We start from the raw sequence: 7,315 nt of genomic DNA, 5'->3' as shown, positions 1-7,315 counted from the left end.
CATTTAATATTTATAACTTCATAAAAAAAAAACATCTGAAAATTCGTTTAAATAATAATTGTCTCTTGGAACAAAAATTTACTTGAGACCATATTACATACAGTCCGGTAGGTCATAAAAGAATTAGATTTACGACGAACAATAGGTTTTAAATTCCACTGTTTTAATATAAATTTTGCTTTGAATGGCTATTGAGCTCGCTGGCTATTGGATCGCTACCTTTGTTTTAGGATATCACTGTGATGCACACCTACGTTGTATTACTTTTCGATGTAATTGAAGTCGGTTTTTTTTCGTTTGCGAGCAAATACAATTATTTTGTAAATAATCTTAAATGTGAATAGGGTTTCAATTATTAAAAAATATGCGCAGAAATTTAAATTTTATTTACATGTGTATCGCTACATATATATACGCTATATATAAACTTTATTATAATACATTTCAGAATCGAAGCCATAAAACAAGAGCGGTAGAAACGTTCGAAGACACTCGTACAGATAGACGTCGGTAAAGCGTGTTACCGCGGGCAGGACCTTGAGATTCCATCTCTGAGATGGGGTCGTTGCTGCGCGAGCCATATTTCTTCTTTTAGCATTCTACGCCGCTCGCACTTTACGTTATTAACACGCTTTGTTCTCGGCCTGTGGATTATACGGGATAAGTAATAATTATTAAGTACTGTAAAAATTAAATTTTCAGTCTCGTTCTAAAATTTCACACATTTCTCAGGATGGCAGTCCATTAATCAAGTCACAGTTTTTATTTAAAAAAAATATGTGTCATAAGATACGAGTGCTTCACTCACTTAAATAAAAAAAAAAAAGTTTTTAAATATGCACGAGATCGCTAATGTCATGCCTTCCAGCGGAGCGGACACCTAGAAATGTTCCCGTGTATTTTAGTACGATAGTGTGTAACATTCGGCACGACTTGAAAGTACTCCGTGTACGAGCACAAACAATAATGTTATTCTATACATCGGTGTGACCTATTTTTTGTTGTCGGTTTTATTAAAGTCTTACATTTTTTACAATTTGTAAACATTAGTCTAATTTAAGCATTCTACGCGGAACCAATTTATTAATTGCACTTTTTGGCCTTCATATTATTTAATGAATACGAGTAGCGGCGAAAATTGTAATTGTCATTACGACTAATTATAATGATTTACGGCGTAATTATAACGAGGGTAGACAGAAATAACGGCAACGTCATTAATCATCACCGCCTAATGATGCTGCGGCTGCGCACAGCATACATCTCGGACTCTAAAAGCCGAGCGATGAGTGAGCTGTGACGTCATCGTCACGTCGTCGACGAGTTTACTACACTACTGGCCTTTAAGGGTCGTCAATTAATCACGTCATGATTTTAGAAAATTTTTCAACCCTGACTCCATACCTAACCAAAAAAACAAATGTGATTTTTATCGCCAAGTAAATTGAATTTTTCAGTAAAGGCATCACTTCTTCACTTTAACCTATCACAGTCCACTGCCGGACATAGGCCATAGTCACCACGCTGGGCAGGCGGGTCGGTGACACAGGTACAATATGATTAAATTTTTATTTCAGGGTGTTAGTTGTTTTTTCAGTTTAGAAATCGTGCGTTTAAAGAAAATTAAATACACTTGATATTACAATATAGCCATCTTTTTCATATTTCGTGATTTTCCCAAACCCCTTACCTTTTGAATCTCACGTGATTAATAGATGACCTCTTATACAATGTCTTTCTGGAACTACGAGCAAACTAGAGTTCTTGTTATAAGCCCTGCCGTGTCTAAGACTAGGATTTCTTTTAACGACCGCTCTGTGACCTCTCGCTGTGGCGACCTACACGCGCCGCTCAATAAGTCAATACTATGTAATGTCGAAGGCAATTATACTTTGTTAATTACTTAGTTTATCATTTTTTTATTAATTTTTCTTGCCAATACTTCTCTGCAGAATCTAAATTCCAAATCGGCGTTAGCTTTGCTTTTAACGATAATTAAATTTTTTATTTTGTATGATGACGAGTCGAAGGTGCTTTTGAGGCCTATTTGAATAAAGTTATTTAGTAATTGATTTTATAAAAGTATCTATGACTGCAATGGTTACACAGAAAGTGCAAAGCGGTTTTATAACAACCTTGTAAGGGAATAAAAACGAATTGCCGAGACTAGCATCGTGAACAACTACTGAAGACGTTAAAAAGGAAAATTAATCCTATTGATAAGATTATCTGTATATGTACATATATTTCAACTGGTTGATGTTTGTACACTCACACACACGTGTGATGTTTGTTCATTACATGTTGATTTAGGAATACTAATTTTAGTGTTCTTTATAAGTCTTGTCGTGTCTAAGATTGAGTTGGTGAATGCGTGACGAGACCGATACGAATAGTGTGATCGGGCGAGGTGAACGGAAGTTGAGAGGGAGATATAAGTTAGTGAAGATAGAAAGAGAGAGAGTTACGATTCGTAAGTTTTACTTAAGTCGTGTGGTCTAAAGTACATTCGCTTTTTTGAGTTTGTTTTCTGTCTGTCCGTCTGTAAATTTATCCCGGCATCACGTAAATTACGTTGTAATTAAATTGGATATGGTTTGTGGAAACATTACTCTGTTAATGAATGTAACGAAGTCGATACCATCGTAATTTGTACACACAACTACTGCGGGTAAAGCAGCGGAATACAGCTAGTATATACTAATCCAAAAGTTAGGTCATTGTAATAAATTATTGATACTAGCATATTACATATGTATTTCACTCCTCGCTTAAGCGTATGGATCGACAGTGACGTATTTCCTGTGGGAGCGCATTCCACTCTCAATAGTAAAAGAATGCAATAGCACTGGCTATGACTAATGGGAATTCTAGATTACTATGGATTTGATATAAGGAAATATTTAGGCGAAGAATATTGGTACAGTGAGAACGTTAGAGGAAGAGTAGGAGAGAAGAGAACGTAGGAGCCATTGATTTAATTTAATTAAATGTAAGAAAGTATTTTCCGATCGAATATAAGTAGCAAGATCATACCGTGGAAGACTACGTCTTAGAAGGATCTGGGTAACTGATGTGTTATTTCAAAAAAATGGATAGAACAGGAAAAATAAGTGCCAGTTGCCAATGGCTTTCTTTGAATATTTGTTTGTTAGTTCAGTAAATCATAAAAGTTAAAGCTTTAAACTTCGGTTCGGTGTTCGGGTTTAGTCTTCGGTGCGACAAAGCCAGCCCTGCGGTCACCAACCCGCCTGTCCAGCGTGGTGACTATGGGCAAAACACATGAGTTTACGCCATTTTTTGGCACGAACTTGTGGAGGCCTATGTCCAGCAGGGGACTGTAATAAGTTGAAATTATGATGATGAAAGTTTTAAACTTTAATTTTAGTTTATAACAAAAAAAAATGTTTGTTTCAGGGAACGGAGTATAGTAAATTTTGAAAGGTAATGCGTGAGCTACTTCAAAATATTACAAAATAATTAATTAATCAAATAAATTAATGTTCATCAAACCTTATTTAAATTAGTAATAGATGAATGCAATTGCTTAGGAGATCAAATTGAGATAAATTAAGCTCGAATGGGATTAATCTCTCTAATTCGTATTAAAGCAATAAGATGGGCGACCACCGGTGGCGCCAGCAGCGTGACAGCGCCGCGGTGACCGATGTCGCCGCGCACTTCCTGCCGCTAATGCGGTTAGTTGTGCTCATTACACCGGCTATTACAGCACTTACGACATGCCCTGATCCCGAGCGTTGAGTAATAGGATGATGGACTTCATTGTGTGTCTATCAAGAAGGAAGATATACATACCGCCTTTGTTATATTTGTCTTCGGAGGATTACCATTCTATTATTGAGATATATTGTTTTTTAATGTTTACGCGAATTTCACATTTAAGAATCTACCACGCTTTATTAGGTTTTTTAGATGTTGACGTTTAGGATACTTTACAACAACCATGGTCACATGAGGACTGTCCTCTCCTTAAGCATATAATAAAATAATTGTATTTACTCGCAAACGAAAAAAAAACCGACTCCAATTACATCGACAAGTAAAACAACGTAGGAAAACGAAAAAATAATCAAGTAAATACGCGTTATCAAAGATTCAAAAAGTCGTTATCAGATCTCGAGTTTTCGATTAAATTAAGAATCATCAAAATCGGTACACCCAGTAAAAAGTTATGCGGTATAATACAACGGAGGTCGACAAAAAAATAGTCAGGGAAAAAACGCATTATTAGACATAGCTCGAAAAGTAGTAAGTTAGATCTCAAATAAATTTTGATGATGATTTGATGACATGCACCACCTTTCGATTAAAAAAATTTTTTCGTAATCGGTCCACCCAGTCAAAGTTCTAAAGTAACATACATAAAAAATACAGTCGAATTGAGAACCTCCTCCTTTTTTGGAAGTCGGTTAAAAAACGCAATAAACCGCCATAAAATCCGAAAAAGTTGTTTAATTATAGTACTGAGATAGTTTGATAGTTTTCTTTTGAAATTAGGCTTCAAAAGCACTTTTGAATCTTTAATCTTTAATATAAAGTTATCAGACATGTATATGTCACTCTCAGAAGAATAGGCGAGAAACTCTACACCTATTTATTACTCTTCTAAAAAGACGACACTATCTGTCCCTCCTTCTATTTGTCTGTAAGTAACTTTAAAACCGCAAGGAAAACTTTATTTAATGTAATCTGTAAAACGCGACAGAAAGTATGACAGTATGAAACAAATGGTCATCTGTCGCGCAACAACTTGGTCTACCTGAACTATTTGTTCTCAGACAGAGCTGCAGGTTTGATGAACGGAATCGTTTTAATTCGATCAACTACCATCTACTGATGACTGATACACTTATATACACCTACTTACCTAAAAAAACAACATAATTAAGGTAAAAGACTGTAAGAGAAATTAAGTTAATATTAAAACTTAATCAACCATATGGTGTGACGACCGTTCTGGTGTAGTGGTGCGGAAAGTTTCATTAACGCTACGGTCGTGGGTACGATTCTGAATATTTTTATGTATAGAATTATATATCTATATATATAAAAATAAATCCCTATTTTCCTTGGACACGCCATCACGCGTGAACGGCTGGACCGATTTGACTAATACTTTTTGGTTGTGTTCGTTACTATCAGAAGAAGGTTCTTACTAAAAAATATAAAAAAATTGCGTGGAAAATTAGAATATATAAGAATATTTAACTACCATACCACAATATAAAATTATTTCTAATCTAACCATAGCGTTTTGGACAATATAATCTTTTTAAATGAAACCTTATGACGTTTTAAGATAGAATTGACAGATGATTGACAGATCTTCTGTGGTTTCTTGTGGTTTGTTATAAAACTTTTTTTAAATATTTTTTTATTAATTATACCAATCCGAAATTAATCAAATATGAATATAGTTAAGACAGGCTAGGTAAGCGTGCTCCATCTTAGACCGCATTTTCACTTATCATCAGGTGAAATAGTGGTCAAACGCAAGCCTATCATTGTATAAAAAAAAAACAGGACAACGTCTGTCGGGTCAGCTAGTTTATATATGTGTATATATATATGTTTTTGGCCTGGGTATCAGTCCTTGTGGGTGTCGAAGAATGTCTTAAGCTGTTTGTATCAGTTGCTACATTATATAACGTTAGTATACCTTAGCAGAGAAACTGTCCTCAGACTAGCATTGAAACAGCGTAGCGGATTAGGCTCTGACGTTTCTTTAGCCTCTATCTAGACATTGCATATTAACCGACTTTTTTAGTTAATTTAAGTTTAGCTTAAATTTAAGGCTTTTTACTACCTCTAGACAAAGGTATTGCTTATTCTGCAGGCTTGATAGAGTATATTTACACAAAGACGCAATAAACATTAAAATGTATTAAACGGCGACGGTGAAATCGTGATGATCATTTCTCGTTGTTATAATGACATCATAATTCCTCTCTCGTTTTGATAAATCTCGTCATTAACGAATTGAGCCTATGATTAGATTTCACTGCTTTGCAAATACCACCAAAAGGTTTCAAGATTTCGAAGTAATCTTTGATAAATAAGCCTTTTTAACCTACTTCAAAAAAGGAGGAGGTTACTCAATTCGACCGTATATATATATATATTTTTTAAATGTATGTTCGGGATAACTTCGTCGTTTATGAACCGAGTTGAAAATCCTTTTTTTTTGTTGGAAAGGAGATATCCTAAGTGTGGTACCATGATAAGGAAACCAGGATCTGATGATGGGATCTCAGAGAAATCGAGGGAAACCCTCGAAAATCCGCATAAATTTTCACTGGGTGTACCGATTTTGATGATTTTTAATTTAATCGAAAGCTGATGTTTATCATGTGGTAAAATTTAAATATCATCGGGATCTGATTACAACTTTTGGAGTAATCTTTGATAATGTGTATTTACTTGAAAATTTTTTCGTCTACCTACGAGTACGTTGTATTACTTATCGATGTAATTGAAGTCGGTTTTTTTTTTCGTTTGCCAGCAAACACAATTATTTCACTATATTTCTTCGAACTAGAATTGCAACACGTGTTACAACAAGTAGATAGGTATACAACGAACCTAAATATTTCGATAGGTTAAAGCGTTAGATGTAAAATTTTGTTTCAAGAAAAAAATAATGTATTTAAAAATTGTTGTCTGCGAACTGAGCATTCTTATGTCAGTACGAATATTTATTAACTTATTTATAAAGTGTTATTCTGTTTAATGGCGAGCGCGAAACTATTTTCTACAATGTTTTATAAGTATCACATACACATAATTATACTAATACGTTAGACAAACAAAAATAGTTCTATATTAGCCGTTGATTTTGTGTTAGTTGACTTTAGTGTTAGTTTGATATATAAGTAAAAATTTACGTTCTGGCTCGAAAATATGGCAATAATTCTTACCATCAATTAGCGTGTGTCGAATATATTTCAATGTCGGAGGAGCGCGCGGGTCGCCGACACGCGCACATGACACGTCGCCGGTAATTTACCGAAGCAATCAAGAGATGCTATTCTTTACAAACGATGTATTCTCGGCGCGGATTAATTTTATCTTTCGAGTTATTTTTAAATCACGCTCGGACGAGATTATTGAAATGTCTCAGGAATTAGCGCTACGAGTTAATGTTCGTTTGCGGTGTTATGCAAATTTGTTTTCTCCGTTGATTTTTGTGCTGTTGCTGAAATAGTTAAAATCATTTTAAATCCGTAGTTTGTGTATAAACTACATTGAGAGTGACATAGATGTCACTTTTACATTATACATTCCCACTAAAAAT

At 34.7% G+C, this 7,315-nt stretch overlaps 1 long non-coding RNA gene across 1 annotated transcript; it reads right to left on the bottom strand.

The window, feature by feature from the left end:
* Positions 1-365: 365 nt before the first annotated feature.
* Positions 366-7,040, bottom strand: LOC123654119. The gene is made up of 2 exons (XR_006743192.1): positions 6,939-7,040; positions 366-644 (listed from the first exon to the last, which is right to left on the bottom strand). It is a non-coding gene; the product is annotated as an uncharacterized LOC123654119 (long non-coding RNA).
* Positions 7,041-7,315: the final 275 nt, after the last annotated feature.

Source organism: Melitaea cinxia, chromosome 5, assembly GCF_905220565.1.
Source record: "Melitaea cinxia chromosome 5, ilMelCinx1.1, whole genome shotgun sequence".
Lineage (NCBI taxonomy): Eukaryota > Metazoa > Arthropoda > Insecta > Lepidoptera > Nymphalidae > Melitaea > Melitaea cinxia.
Note: the sequence above shows the minus strand (reverse complement) of the source record. Positions and strands in the feature narration are given on the sequence as shown.